Source organism: Sminthopsis crassicaudata, chromosome 3 (genome assembly GCF_048593235.1).
Source record: "Sminthopsis crassicaudata isolate SCR6 chromosome 3, ASM4859323v1, whole genome shotgun sequence".
NCBI lineage: Eukaryota > Metazoa > Chordata > Mammalia > Dasyuromorphia > Dasyuridae > Sminthopsis > Sminthopsis crassicaudata.
Window position 1 is genome coordinate 386881030 of NC_133619.1, and position 16323 is coordinate 386897352.

The window sequence follows — 16323 nt, forward strand, 5'->3', positions numbered from 1 at the left end:
GAGATCTCATTGGTTAATTTTATTCTAGTTCAATATCTTTTGCCTTTTGGACTATTTTATTGCAACCTCTCTCCTTTATTTTGGTAGTTCGAATCAATGCCTCCATTTCCTCATCTCTCATTCTCTTCTTAACTTTCAGATAAGACTGACTTTTGATTTCATTATTCAATCCAAACTGCTTTCCAAAATTACAATAATTTCTTAATTCCCATATTTAATGTCCTTTTAAAAATCTTCATCCTTCTTGACCTTTTTGAATATTTTGACACTGGTAACAGCTCTTTTCTGCTTAATGCATTTTTCTAAAGTTTCCTATCTCTTTGATATAATATCCACTAAAGGTGGATGTTCTCCAGTGCCCTCCTGGGCTGTCTCTTTTTCTCCCTCTAGACAATTTGATGTGGTGATCTCATCAGCTCTTATGTATTCCATTTTTGTCTCTCTACTGATGATTCTCAGTTCTATTTATTCTGTTCCTAGCTCATATCTCCAATTAACCACTGGTTATCCCACAGACATCTCAAACTTCAGATGTCCAGATATGAACTTGTTACCCTTCTCCCTAAACATTTCCCTCTTCCTAAGTAATCTTTGTTACTATCAAGGACACCATCATCCTCCCAGTCATTCAGACTTGAAGGAGTCATCCTCAATTTCTTAGTTTCTTTCAGCTCACAAGTCCAAAACTGTTTCCAATATCCTATTGACATTACTTTTGTAACATCTCTTTGATATGCCCCCTTCTCTCCTTTGATGTTTCTACCTTGGCAGAGGCTTTTATCCTCTCCTACCTGGGTTGTTTTAGTAGCCAACTAGTTTCTCTCCATGCCTCATGCGTTTCCAACCCCAAACCGTCCTCACTCAAATGTCAAATTAATCTTTCTAAAGTGCAGATCAAACCATATCATTCTCTGCCTACACTCATAATTCATTAGATATATTCCAGTAACTCCTTAACAAGTTCAGAAACAATTGTAAATCTTCTGGTATTTCAGACCATTTGCATCCTAGTCCCTTCTACTTTTCCAGGTGTTTTATTTCTTGCTTTCCCCTAACCTTAACATACTCTAAAAGCCAGTGACACTGGCCTCTGCTTTTCCTTCAATGAGAGACTCCATCTTTCTCCAAACTGAGTATTTTCATGGGCTGTTCCCTCCTTATCTCTGCTTCTTGGCTTCTTTCAATTCTTGGCTGAAATCCCCCTTTTTAGAAGAAACTTTTTTCTGATTTTTCCTTTCTGTTAGTTTCTTCGGTCTGTTAATACTTCCAATAGATACTATATATGTCTTATTTATAGAGACTTATTTTCATGTTCTTTCCTCCTTTAGATTGTGAGCTTTGGCACTCAGGAGTTTTCTTCCCTGATGCTATCAGCGCCCAACACACACAATGTATCTCTCTCTCCCTGATTAGGGTTCCACTATCTAATGCCCTAGTTTCCTTTAATGGCTTAACATTGGATAGCTTTTATAATAGGACATTGAATTAAAAGATATAACAAGAATATATATATATATATATATATATTTTTTTTTTTTTTTCCCCCTCTAATTCCTAACGAGCATATTCTTTTTTATAGCACTGCAGTCTAGAGTATAGGCAGAGGAAGTTAACTCAAACCAGTTCAGTTTCCAGATGAATCCTCATCTCAGCCTCTACTGAGTTGGATTTAGAAGGACACAAATGAAAAGATAAAGGACCAAGTCTTTTGGGGGTTGGGAGGGCACTCCTCAGAGGAGGAGAGGCCCTAAGGCTTCTCCTCTTAACAAAATGATCTTTCATTGGATTCCATGAGCTAAGGAATTACCAAATGAAGCCAAATAGGAAGAAGATGAATCTGATAAGCCTTTTGGAATAATTCTGCAGCTGGTCAATAAATCTCCTCTTCAACATGTAGTTGACCAAATAGAACTAGAAAACATGCTCCATGATCTTTTCAAAGCATTTCACTAAGATGTCATCATGACTATCCCAGATTCAGGCTCCCATCTTCTCCATATGGAGAGATGATATCCCAGAATCTCTGTTTGAGCTTCAGATACCCACTACATACAGACTGGAAATTCTCTGTTATAAAAGAACCTGTAAGATAGAATTTTTTTCTACTCTTTTAATTTTTTTTTTTCATAAACAGGAAACAAGTCAGATGGAATCTTTGTATTCTCTACTTTCAATTAATTGTGAGATGGAAAAGAAATAGCTCATCATTGAATGTTGTTTGTGAAAAGTCTGAATATTCATGTTCTTCTTGAAAGTGTCCATAGGTTAGGTCTAGATAACTCTCTTAAAGACTTTGCATAGTCCAAATGTCTTTCCAGAATGGAAAGTAGATTAATGACCCCCAAATATAGAGTTATTAAAAATTCTTATAAGATGATGATACTTGTTTTATTTTTCATTAGTTATTTGCTTTTATTGCTATAAAAATCCTTAAACTCCATACTGCTGATGATATTCTTGTATATCCACATTGATTTCTTTAGGCAACGCTTCTTTTTTTCCCCTCTCAGAATAATTTCTATTCATGTCAGAGTTTTTTAAATTATCATTATTATTCTTAAGAGTTTCCCATCACTTCTCAGTCAATTTCCTCTTCAAAACTTTAGGCCATTGAATTCCACTTAACATTTCTCTGAACTCTCCCCAAATCAACAATGCATGTCAGATGGAATTGTCACTTGTTCCCCAGGTTCCTGTTGTTTATATTTCAGCTAGCATTTCTTTCTTGAATTCTGATCAGAATCAGGTCCAGAATAGTACTTCCCTATGTCACTTCTACATTTTGAAGACTACTGTAATATCTATGTGGCATCCCTCTATCACGGACTCCTACCCTCAACTTGGTTTATCATCTCAGCTTTCCTTGTTTGCTACTGTTTAAAAAAAAAAAAGACAAAAGTTTATGATTGTACAGAATATATATATATATATATATATATATATATATATATATATAGCATATAGAAGCAAATGAACATAGTGGCATAGTGTTTGGTAAACCTAACACCCAGGATAAAAATTTACCATTCATACAAAATTTACTGGGAAAGTTGGCCATTAAAAATGAATTTTAGATTAACATTTACATGATATGCCAAGCAAAACTCCAAATGGACACTTAGCTTACATTTAAATTATACTCATAAACAAATTAGAGACGGGAAGGGAATATCTTTTATAATTATAAATTGGTAAGAATTAATGACTGAATTACTGATATAAGGAAAAAAAGAAAAATTTTGATTAAATTTTGAAAATGTGGATTCCATTAATAGTTTTACAAATAGAAACAATTTGGCTAAAATTAGAAGAGAAATAATTATCTAGAAAGAAAAATGTTTGCAGCAAATTTCTTTAGTAAATGTCTAGAGTCCAAATAATATAAGAACTGATATGAATACAACTGAATAAGAGTCATTCCCCAATAAATAAATCTTCAAAAGCTAAGCACATATAGTTTTAAAAGAAATTCAAGTTGTTAATAGTCCTATAGAAAAAATGCTTCAAATAACTAATAATTAGAGAAATGAAACTTGAGTTTCTACCTCATGCCATATTGGTAAAGATTATACACACACACACACACACACACACACACAGAGCAAAAGGATAATTCTTGAAAGAGTTATGAGAAGATAGGCACACTATTGCACTATTGGTGAAGCTGTATACTGGGTTCATCCTATATAGAAAGCAATTTAGAAATATACTCCAAAAGTTACTAAATTGTGTATCCCATTTGACCTAGCAATATCATGACTAGGCCTATTAATTGGGGAATGATTGAAAAATTATGGTATATGAAGATATCCTAATAGAGTTTTATTGTGTTGTATAAAATGATGAAAACAATTGTTTTTGGAGAAAATTTGAAAGACTTGTATGGATCAGTGCAAAGTGAGGGGAACAGAATCAGGAGAACTATTTATGTAATTATAACAATACTGCAAAGACAAGTAACTTTGAAAAGCTTAAGATATTTCAACAACTGAATGGCTAACAATTTCTGAGGACCAAGGTGAAGAATGAGAAATTCATTTTCAGATATGGAAATTGTGTAGATTCTTGGCTTGACCATGCATTTTTGTTACAAGGATTTGTCCCTTCCTTTTTTTTTTTTTTTTTTTTTTTAAACTGATGGGGCAAGGAGGAAGGAGAAAGGATTTGAAGAATAGCAATAATATTATTCAAAAAGAAAACAAGGAAAGAAAGAAATATAATTTTAAAATGCACAGAAACATAAAGGAGTTCCATGGAAACAGATGAGCAGGACAGCTTTGAAAGTAACATAATTAATTTATTTTATATTTAAAATGGAAAGCAAACAATACATAATAGAGAATCATGGTTTTATGGGCAATTTTCATTATCTACTCTGTATATGGAATACTGATTTTATTTAGTGTTTGTTATGTTCAGAAGAAAAACAAAACAAAGCATTACATTTCTATGCTTTTTTTAATAGCTTTTTTATTTACAAGATATATGCATTGGTAATTTTTCAGCATTGACAATTGCAAAACTTTTTGTTCCAATTTTCCCCTCCTTCCCCCATCCCCTCCCCCAGATGGCAGGTTGACCAATACATGTTAAATATGTTAAAGTATATGTTAAATACAATGTTTGTATACATATCTCTACATTTATTTTTCTGCACAAGAAAAATCAGATTTAGAAATAAGGTAAAAATAACCTGAGAAGGAAATAAAAAATGCAAGCAGACAAAAACAGAGCAAGTAGAAATGCTATGCTGTGATTCACATTCATTTCCCATAGTTTTTTCGCTGGGTGTAGCTGGTTCTCTTCATTATTGAACAAATGGAACTGATTTGGTTTATCTCATTGTTGAAGAGGGCCACGTCCATCAGAATTGATTATCGTATAGTATTGTTGTTGAAGTATATAATGATCTCTTTGGTCTTGCTCATTTCACTCAGCATCAGTTCATGTAAGTCTCTCCAGGTCTCTCTGAAATTGTCCTGCTGGTCATTTCTTACAGAATAATAATATTCCATAATATTCATATACCACAATTTATTCAGTCATTCTCCAATTGATGGGCATCCACTCAGTCTCCAGTTTCTGGCCACTACAAAGAGGGCTGCCACAAACATTTTTGCACATGTGGGGTCCCTTTCCCTTCTTTAAGATCTCTTTGGGATATAAGCCCTGTAGAAACACTGCTGGATCAAAGGGTATGCACAGTTTGATAACTTTTTGTTATGCTAAATTTGTTATAAATTTATGAAACTCTTCATTTAATTTATCCTTCTTTTCCTATAGATTCTTGTATACCCCTTCAACAACATTACTTTTGTTTTTGCCATTGAGGGCAATTGGGTAGTATAGTGGATAGAACACTGAATCTCAGCGAATGTAAATAGTGTTTCTGTTTTGGCCAGAAATATACATACATACACATATACATACATACACACACACACACACACACACACACAAACACATATATATAGTATGTATGTACTTTTTTTTTTTTTTTTGCCTGCTCTCTTGCCTAACTGTTGTGACTAATTTCTATGGCAAACTTCTTATTTTTTATACATGAAACTAGAGATGCAAATATGAGATCCCCCCACCTCATTTCACTTTATCACTAATCCCCCAAAACTTTATTCTAGATTCTAGATTCACTGGTCCAGCTTAAGGAACAAAGTTTAATTTATTTGATACAGCTAAGTAATACAGTAATTACTGGGTTTGCAATTAGACAGATCTGAATTCAAATTCTGCCTCAAATTCATATAAGCTGTGTGACTGGACAAGTCATTCAATCTCTATGAGCCTTCTCTTCCTCATTTTTAAGATGAGGAAAATAGTAGCATCCACTAAAACTGTATTTTGCCAATTTTGGAAACTCCTTAAAACTCAATTGATAAATACTTGGATATGAGTTCCAAGTTTTTACTTATTTTATGTGTATGTATATTCTAATGGAGCCAAATGATACTTATACCTGAGCATCATTTTGCTGCATTGACTCCATGCACAGAGGTCATGGCTTACTTAGTCCTTAAGCAATGCAACATGTAGAAAATGAAATAAGGTTCCAGGACTCAGCAAAAGCTGACTGAGGATAAAGAGCCTACTTTGAAACTGTGGGCTTCCCCAGAGTACTATGGAAATATCTCATGCAAATAAAAAGAGGATCTAGGTCAATGATTGTTTTTAATTTGCAGATTCTATATATAATTTTAGTCTTCTTTTACTAATCAAGGTGGGTGGACACATTAGGAAAACTCATCCAAATGAAGTACTTTTGATTCACCTCCAACAGAGTTTGGGTTTTTTAATTTTTTCTTGTTTATTTTGTTTTCCTGTTTTTAGTTTGTTTTGTTTCTGTTTCCATAATGGTCTTTCCATCATTCCAGGAAAAACCATTTCCAAATAAGCCTGGAAGTGTAATATCCTAAAATTTATTGGAGATAAAATCCAAGAGGAATAATCAAATACTCCCACCAAAAAACTCAGGTATATTGAATGACCTGCTGTATTTAAATTCTGATCCAGTTCCTCTCTAATTGCTTTTTCCCTTCAGCCAGCTTTTTAACAAAGAAACAACTTGCTGGAAACAAGAATGGTATCACTGTGTTTGACGAAACACTTAGGTTTCAACTTGGCTATTATTCTGTAAATACAGAAATGCCTGTCAGGAGGCAATTAGGAACTTTCTTAATTAGGCCTACTTATGAAAAAAAAAAAAAAAACCATAATCAGACCAAAGGCAGGAGACAATCAATGATTGTATGGTGAGAGGCTGCTCCTAGGACTTAGCCCATCATTATACCAAGCTCTTGTCAGTTTGATGAATGGGAACCCTGGGTTATCACTCTCTGACTTAGTCAGGTAAGAGATTAGCTCAGGTAAACTGAAGAATGGCAAGGCCCAGATGTGCCTGGTTAGTTTCTAGCTCTGACATCGCAGGCAAGGAAGTATTGGTTAGCTTGAAGTGTCTAGTCTGGGAGGTTCCAGGAGTGCAGATATGAGCAATAACAGAAAAGGGGCTGTGCAGCAGGAGAAGAACACATTGCTGCTAAAACAGTGAAGTGATAGTCTCTTGGAGAAAGACTAGATAATTCAGTCTAAAGGGATTATAACAAGTACATATAGACTTTTTAAAATGTCATCTACTTATAGAAATGAGGAAGGGAAATAAAGATTAACAGGAAAATTCACTTCCCAAATATAATTATTTTGTACCTCATTTTACAATTCTGTATGATTGTGCAATACTAAAATGGGTTTATATATTTCCACCTTCGTAGAGATGCTTTGAAGGGGAAACCCCCAGATAAAAGCCACCTAAATGCATAGTCCACCTGGTTTTAGGGCAATGAAATTTCTTGTGGAACTGGCCTTTGGCCAACAGACCAGGTTGTTCATAGAAATTGGTTATAGGACCTCAAAAATGGACATAGGGAGTCTTACATCACTATTCAAAATAACTCAATTATTAATAAACTTCTATAATCTTTAAAATGCTGTAATCATCAGCATTGACACTGTGCCTTGATAAATTACAGGCAGATTAAAAAAAATTGACTAAAGTACATTTTGACTGTTTGATCTTAAAATGAATATGCCAATCTGCCAAAATAATTTGTTTGGATGGGGAATTTACCTTTAATTTAAAAAACAATCTCTTCTTATAACTATGTCTATGGAGAAGATAAACCTAAGTCCTAAATGAATTAATGTTAAGTCTAGAAATTATATTTAAAAAGTCAAAATCCATGCTAGAACCTGCAGGCTTCCAATTTATGTGAACTGATCCTCTTCAGACTTCTGCCCCAGAAACAGAGAGGGGAAAAACACAAGACACCCCCATTTTCCCACTAACTTTTTCCTTGACCAAAGGTATAATGCATCAAAGGTCACATTCTACCTCAGAGGTCATGTTCTACATCAAAGGGCACATTCTCCATTGGCTGCCTCTGACTCAGCATTTCTAGTTCCCTACTAGGTGAGAGAGAGTCATTTGCAATTTCCTCTTTGAGAGGAAGATAATAATGCTAAGACTGTGCCAAACTTTGACAATAGTAACACTTATATAGCATTTTGTCTGTTATCTTCTTATGGATTATCATTTCTCTTTTGGGGGTATACTACATGTGGATAGGAGGAATCTGAGAGAGCTTGTCCCTTGTTTTCAGGGGAAACTATTTCTTCAGTTCAATCAATAGTGCTTGAAGAATCCTTCCCTCCAAGCTAGAGGAACCTATTCTCTTCCCTCAGAACCTCATTAATCAGCTGGCATGAGACCAGGTATCAATTAGTTCAATCATCTACTCACTAGATATACAGTTGGCACCCTACCAACATGGGGCATTTCAACATTTGAATTCTTTAGTGATATTAGAGTTTAGTCACAATACCACAAATAGAGTGTGGGACTATTCCAATGGCAAATATATTCCATTAGAGCTCAAAGTTTTATAGTTGATGGGAACAAGATGGGATTATCACAGAGACTTTTGAGATACTGCTTCCAAGAGAGGATTTTTTTTTTAATCTTGACCTTTCTACTGTGATTTAGATGAGGATAAAGAAGGGGAAATCAAGAATTTAAGCCTTTATAGGCAATCAATAATTACCTACTTTTGATGGAGTGATGAGGACAAACCACTAGAGCAAAATCATTACATATGGGCAAGAGTTTTTTACTCCTCTAAGTTCTGTAATTGGGTGAATGAATTCTCCAGATAAGGGTTTAGTTCTCCAGGGAATTGATTAATTCTCTAGAGAATCATAAAGTATCCCTGTGAAAGAAGATAGTATTATTTTCTTTTATTTTTCATGAAAAGACCAAGCAATAAATCAATGTAACAAATATTTTCACAAATTTATTATGAGTAATTCACAAAATTAAGTGGTAGAAATTGCAAAGATTTAAGTTCAGGTCTTGTCTCTGTCATTTACTGCTTGAACAAGTCACTTCAATTCCTTAGGCTTCAAGTTCCATATGAAAAAGGAGGGAATTAGACTTTAAGGTGCATTCAAACTCTCAATCTAGGATCACCTACTGAGCAATTAATCAATCATAGAGCACAGGATCAGAGATTTAGAATTAAAATTGGGTTCCCCAAGATCAACAAATAGTGTCAGATATAGAATTTGAACCCAGAACTTCTTTAAATATACCACTCTGCCTCTCTCTTAATGAGTATTTAGTATTTAAGCAGAGGTTCTCAAACTACGGCCCACTGGCCAGCTTCCGCCCACTGAGGACGTTTATGTGGCCCTCTGGTTATGGCAAATGGGCTGAGGGGCGGAGACAGAGTGTGAGTTTTTGTTTTTACTAGAGTCCGGCTCTCCAACAGTCTGAGGGACAGTGAACTGGCCCCCTATTTAAAACGTTTGAGGACCACTGCTTTAATGAGTACTGTGTGCTTACAATTGTGCAAAGCAGTTGGGATACAAAAACAAGATGAAAAAATCCTTGTCCTTAAGGAATTGATATTCTCTTGGAAGAAAGAACACATACACAGGTAGGATCTCAAAATTTAGCAGGAGAGTTAACATATATGTACAAAAAAATATAACACAGGAAATAAAGAGGAAAGAAGCAAAAACTGAAAGTAAAGAGAAATCACTTTCATCTGGGGAAATTAATGATAATTTCATTGAAGAAATCACGCTGGAGTTGGTTCTTGAAGGATGAGTAATATTTTGATAGATGGAGATAATTGGGGAGAGGGTAACATGGGGAACCATGTGAGCAAATGTATGAATTCAGGGAATGGCAAAGTCTAATCTGTTAGAAAGGTAACACACAGGTGAAGGTTGAAAAGATGGATTGAAGTCAGATTGTAGAAAATTAGGTGAAAGTGTTTGAGGGTATTGCATGAGAAAACAAAGGAAGAAAGTATTAGGAAGAGAAAGCTGAAGACAATGTGAAGTCTGACAGAGGCTTATGAATTCAACAAATGTCAATTGCTCTTTCAAATATTTTGATACGAAGAGGAGAAAAGAAATCAGATAGCAACTCAATGGGATATGAAAGTCAGAGAAATAACTTTTTTTTTTTTTTTTTTTTAACATTTAAAATCAGAAGATCTTAATCAATTGAGACCTCAAAGTAAAGGAGACAATTAGCTATTCAGGTTTTTTTCCTTTTCAGACTTTGAGGGACTAAAAGTCATAGAATCCCAAATCATTTACTACCTGAGCAATCTATACTAATTATTAAAAAGTATAAAACTGATAGCAGTCCATTTTTACCTTGACTTTGACGAACCTGGAAAGTATAAATGTTGTCTTGACTTCTTTTTCTTTAAGATTATTTTTTAACTCTTTTTAATCTAGCTTTCCATCTCATCATTCAAATGCATTACCCCCTCTAAAGTTACAAATGATCTCTTTATTTCTAAATCTGGTGGTCTTTTCCCTATTTTCATCCTTCTTGACCTCTGTAGCCTTTAACACTGTCAATCACCCTCTTCTCTTTGATATTCTGTTCTGTCTAGGGTTTTGTGACACTATTCTTTCGGGGTTTTCTTCTTGACTACTCCTCAGTTTGTTAGATTTTCACCCAGGTCTCACTTGCAAACCTAAGAGTATGTCCAAGGACCTCTTCTCTTCTTCCTCTATATTATTTGGCTTTGTGATTTCATCAACTCTCTTAGATTCAATTATCATTGAATTATCATACCATACTAGGTACTTAATTAATATGTATTGATTGATTTTCAAATCTACTTGTCCAGCTATAACTTCTCTCCTGATCTCTAGCTATATTTCTCCAGATGAACATTGGACATCTCAAATTAGATATACAGGAGCCATCTTAAACTCAACATATACAAAACTGAACTCAATTTTTGCCCAAAATTCTCCTTTCCTCCTAACTTCCCTATTACTATTGAGGGCAATACCATTCTCCTACTCATCCCAGGTTTGCTACCTAGGTATCATCCTCAACTCTTACTCTCTTTCACCTTGTCTCATATCCTATCAGGTGCTATCATTTCTATCTTCCTATACTATTGGAATTAAATTCTTTACTTTTAAGCAATTGTGTCAACTGAATGACGCTTAATGGTAAATTAACTAGTACAACTTATGAACTATATTTTTGGGAGTATAGATCCACAAATTTTTTTCACTTTGATGTAGTAGTCACTTTTGGGTTTTGAGTGAAAGTAAAGGAGTGCACCCAGAAGAACACTTATTGAGTAAGACATCTTAAAAGATGGGTTGAAAATGAAGAAAAAGAAGATTTTTGAAGCAAAAGAAGGTTGATGACAAGGAGATAAGGAGGGATGGAATCAAGGAAAAAGGACAGGAAATTAAGGGCACACATAGGGAGATTAGGCTTGTCAAGGAGGGAGATTACTATATCCTCTGAGACAGGATAGAAGGAGAGAATCAAGGAAGACTGATAATTTTTTTAGATGAGCAACGAGGGGTGGGAGGATAGGGGAGAGGGCACAGAGAATGGAAAGAGATAATGTCAAATGGCTTAAATCTTTTCTGTAAAGGAAGAAGCAAAATCATCTGTTGACAGTGACAGGAACATGTATGGAGAGTGCAAAAGGTCTGGAAGAGCATTTGTGGAGGATGTGGTAGAATATCAATAAAAGAATGAGTAAAAGGATTGCATTCAACATCAAGGGCCCAACAGAGGTCAGAGAGTTTAATTTGCAGCAGGCCAAATCAGCATGATTTCATTATTTTCTGCCACAGTGCTCAGTGGTAGTAACCGCTCAGGCAGCTTGGCCAGGGTTATTCACCACTCCCTCCCTTGAAAGCAGTAAAAAGTAGGCTATTAAAGCCAGGGGTGAAGACAGCTCTGATATTGGTGATCTCAAGGTAAGTTCTTACAGGCTCCAGGGAGGCTGCAGAACTAGAGGTTTTCCACCCAGTTAGAGTGATCTCAGCATTCTGTTCCTTCTCATCCATCTCAGTTTGTTTATCTCCCTGATGTTCTGTATCACAGGGTTTGGCTTCAAGGAGGCTTGTCTTGTGTGTGGCTCATTTATTTATTTTTGTGGAAAGAGAAAACTCCTGCTGGTCTCTTTTTATATGTGAGTAGAGCCAGGCAAAATGGTGTCTCCTGATCAGATCACAAAAGGAGGTAGTTAGTAATGAAACTAGGTCCCAGACTTTACCAGCTGTCTGATTTCTGATAGTGTGCTTCCTATCTCCATTCATTCCCAAGGAATAACACTGGAGAGAGATAGCGATTCTCTAACACTGGCATTAAGTAGGTAGAATTAATTAACAGAGGTTAGAATGCTGGGGGGAAATAGATAAGTAACTAATTAAAGGTCACATAGCTCTAAAAACATAATCAGGATTAATTGATCTGCTATTGTACTTAGCATTTACTTAAAAGGTCTGAAAAATCTATATTCTATCCTTTTAGAAATTATTTTCCAAGCATTGCTATAATTACAGTAATTGTATTACATTGTGTATAAACATATTTTACCTTTCCTACTTGCATAGAAAAAGTTATAAAATAGCATTAGTTTAATAACTTAAGCTATATTAGTTAGCATTCTTTACTCACCAATACAAGGAATGATATACAGATTCAAAGATCTGTATCACTCATACTTCCCAACTGTTTTTAAGTTATTAAAGGAGTGTGAAAATCAAATGGATTGTATAAATTATTTGTCCTTATAAAGAGGAATGAAAAGAAAAAATGACTTATCAATTAAAGGGAGGATCCTTTTTCAAATATAATAATTAGCTCAGGAGGGGATGAGTTAATGTCATTTTCCTGAAGTGACTCTTTTGTTCTCATTGAAGACACACCTTGTGTCAGTGATCTCAGTCTTTGCCTTTTAGAAAGCTAAGACATATGTAACCAGAGAAGTCATAAATCTTCAGACATGATGCAAATTTTGAGTTAATTGGCATTACAAACTCTTAGTGTGATAACTCATGATTGGCATTGATGGGTATGACTTTTTCAAGGAAGACAAGCAAAGACTATTAAGAATGAATTGTATATCCAAGATCTATTTTGTGTTTTAGCTACCAAATGTGAATGTTGCAAAGTGACAGAAAGGCTCTGAATATTGGAGGTAAAGGATGAGCAAGACCACAGTAAGTTCTGCTAAATCTCGGACCAGGAAGTGGAAAGCCATAATAAACTAGCCAGATGCTTAGTTTTCATAAATTCTATAGCAATCTGAAAATAGTCACAAAAGGGGGCCATGTCACCTGGTGGTAGTATCACTGAAATCCTATTCCTGAGTGAAGTCCTGTGCCAGTGAGGTTGTAAAGTATTAGCTCTGTACAAAAATAGCAAAAATGTTTGGCTTTGAGAACAGTCAAAGGGGCTCCCCCTTGTCCCATCTCTCTGGTCAGGACTCCATGTTGCTTACAGAAACCTCCTTGGTTTGGGAGATCAGCAGAGAGGCTCACAGCTGCAAAGAAGGAGGGAAAACAAGCCAGACCAAGAAAACCTGAATATGGGTCACAGAACTCAAAGGACTAGAGTCAGGAAGTAGTGTCAGGAAAGAGAAGCAAGGTTAAAAGGAGGGATCATAATAAGGCTCCCGGAGGAGGTTAGCAGGAAGAGAGGTTGAGGTTCAGGCTACCACAGAGAAGGTACCCGAGCAAGCAGCAGGGCTGGATCTCGTGATTTCGACTTGCCACACTCAGTTGCTCAGGGGGCATGCATGTTCAGCCATGTGCAATTGACCCCACCCTCCAGCTTCCTCTGAAGTCCCTCTAGCTGGAGAACTCCCACAGCCACCGCCTTCCTTTTGTTCCTGGGTGATGTCCAATTCTAAGGAGCAGTAGACAGTGTGCAAAAGAACTTAGGAGGAGAGACTCTGATGTGCCAGATGAAATTCTCAGGAAATGGAAGAAGAGCACTTGCAATACAGGGTGGGTGCCAGCCTTCTTACTGTCCAATGCAGAAATCCCCCCAGGTTTCAGGGTGGGAGTAAAACCACATAAAGTGAACATACAACACACACATGTAATACACATGCAATATATGTTACACATACATAACATATATGATATATAACATACAACACATGTAAGATATATACAATAAATATATAATATATAACAATACATATATACCACATATAATATACATAACACATATATTATGTATATAACACATATGTAACATCACACACACACACATATATATATATATATATATATATATCACTCCAAAAGTAATTCAGGCCCTTTACACCAATATATCTCAGTGTGGGATTACACAAACAATATCTTGCAAAACTTAATTTAGCCTAAAAAATGAACTCATTCACATTCCCTCTAATAATTTAGTTAATCTCCATATTTCATTTACTTGTAACCGGGCAACTCCCCATCAGAACTACATCTGGTTTGAGTCACCCATTCCTTGAAGCATCATTGTAAAGACAGAGCTGGGATCCTCCTTCACTTCAGAAGTACTTACAGAGTCCTCATCTGCCTGACTTCTCGAAAGGTTCCCTTGGGTTTCTATTTTGGTCCTCTGCCTCCAAAGTGCTATCGGTTGGAATTACCCTCCTTTTCTCCCTCAGCCCACTGCTGACTCACCTTTACCCTAAGACCTGTGATTATATGTCACTAGATGGTAGGGCTGAGGGTGAGGAAGGAGGAGGTGAGAAGTGAGAGTAAACCCATTTGCTGTTCCTCCCTTCTCTTCCCTCAGCCCCCTTCACCACAAATACTCAGCTGTAGTCGTGGGTTTCATAGATTTGGTTTTTTCCCTTTGTCCACAACCTCATCTGCCTTCCCTTGCCCTTCATTTCCACCCATTCAGGACCCCTCTATTCTCACCTTGGCTTTGTGTGGGGCATAGGGACTATTCATTTTGCTTTTTCTTCAGAAAATGAATCTTAAGACCTGCTATTTATCTAAGAGCTTCATTTATATCTATGTGCAATTTTTCCCTATAGGTTTTTAAGTGGGAGAAAAGAAAAAGATAGAAGTCAGAGGAATTGAGCATTTAATTCCTATCTTTTGTTCCTAAATTTTACATTCCCAGTAGAATATAAAATTTTGCTGGTGGTAGGAAACTACTTCATTTTTTATGTTTATATACTCAGACGCCAGCACTATGGCTAACACACAGAAGATGCTTAATGAATGCTGTTGAATTGAATAAAAAAAATTTCAAGGTAATTTGGGGGACTAAAGAAAGAAGGGAAAAAAGGGAGAGATAAGTGGGGCATCCACCCTAGGTGTACACTGTTGGGAAAATCCCATTATCCCCTAATGTTTTTTTTTACCTCTGAAAACTCCCATCCTTTCCCTAGTTTATACTCAATTTCTTCTCATTGTCAATATAGAGTGAGTTGTGTGGAAATCCTGACCTTTATTGAAGAGATAGGGAAGATGGGTTCCTGGTCTCAGAAGTTATAAGTCTGAATGAATTTTTCCTATGCTTGGAAAAGGGTCCTGGGCTTGAGTTCAATTTCTTCCTCAGATCCCTTAGTCCTATTAGCCTCAGTTTTCTCATCTGTAAAAGGAGCTGGAGAAGAAAATGGCAAATCACTCTACTTTCTTTGCTAAGAAAATCCCAGATAGGGTCACAAAGAGTCAGACACAACTGAATAGCAACAACAAAAAAAAAATTAGTAATTAAGTTCCTTATTCCTTTTCATAGAGGGCTTTCCTACAGCTATATTAGGGGTTAAATAGGTTTTTGTGGTCTGGCCTGGGAATCTAACTATGATGTATAACATAGTTTCTAAGGGGAAATACCTTCCGAGTTCCAAACTGCTGACTTAAAAAATTTTTGAAAACAAAACCTGTTGGCAAGTCAGGGACTGCCTGTACTACTGACTTTCCTCCCCAGGGCTGGCTTTCCACTGCAGAAAGGGTTTTTGTTGTTAAAACCACTTCCTATATTTATTCATCAATTTAGTAAATATTTATTAAGTGTTCAGTACTGTACTAGGAGTTAGGTGCTAGGTTCTAGGGAAGATAAGGTAAAAATCAGGTCACTGAAACTCAAGAAGTTTTTAGAAATGCTTATCTCCTTTTAAAGTGCTCAATCTTGTCCCTGCTTTACTCATAACCTTGTTTAATTTCTGTACTGAGCTTGGTTATTGGCAGAAATGGTCCTGTAGATCAAGTGTGATTTATATGTCCCCTCTGTTTTACATGCCCTTTTTCTTCCCTTGTTCATGTTTACTTTTGTATATCTCTCAGTGCTGAATATAGCATATCATATATAGTAGACAAACAAATGCTTATGAATGAATATATATACGTATATATATATACACATATGTATGTATGAGTGAAATATACACTATTGATGATGAAAAACCTATTTTAGTTTTTTCTAGTATGTTTCATCTATAAAATGAG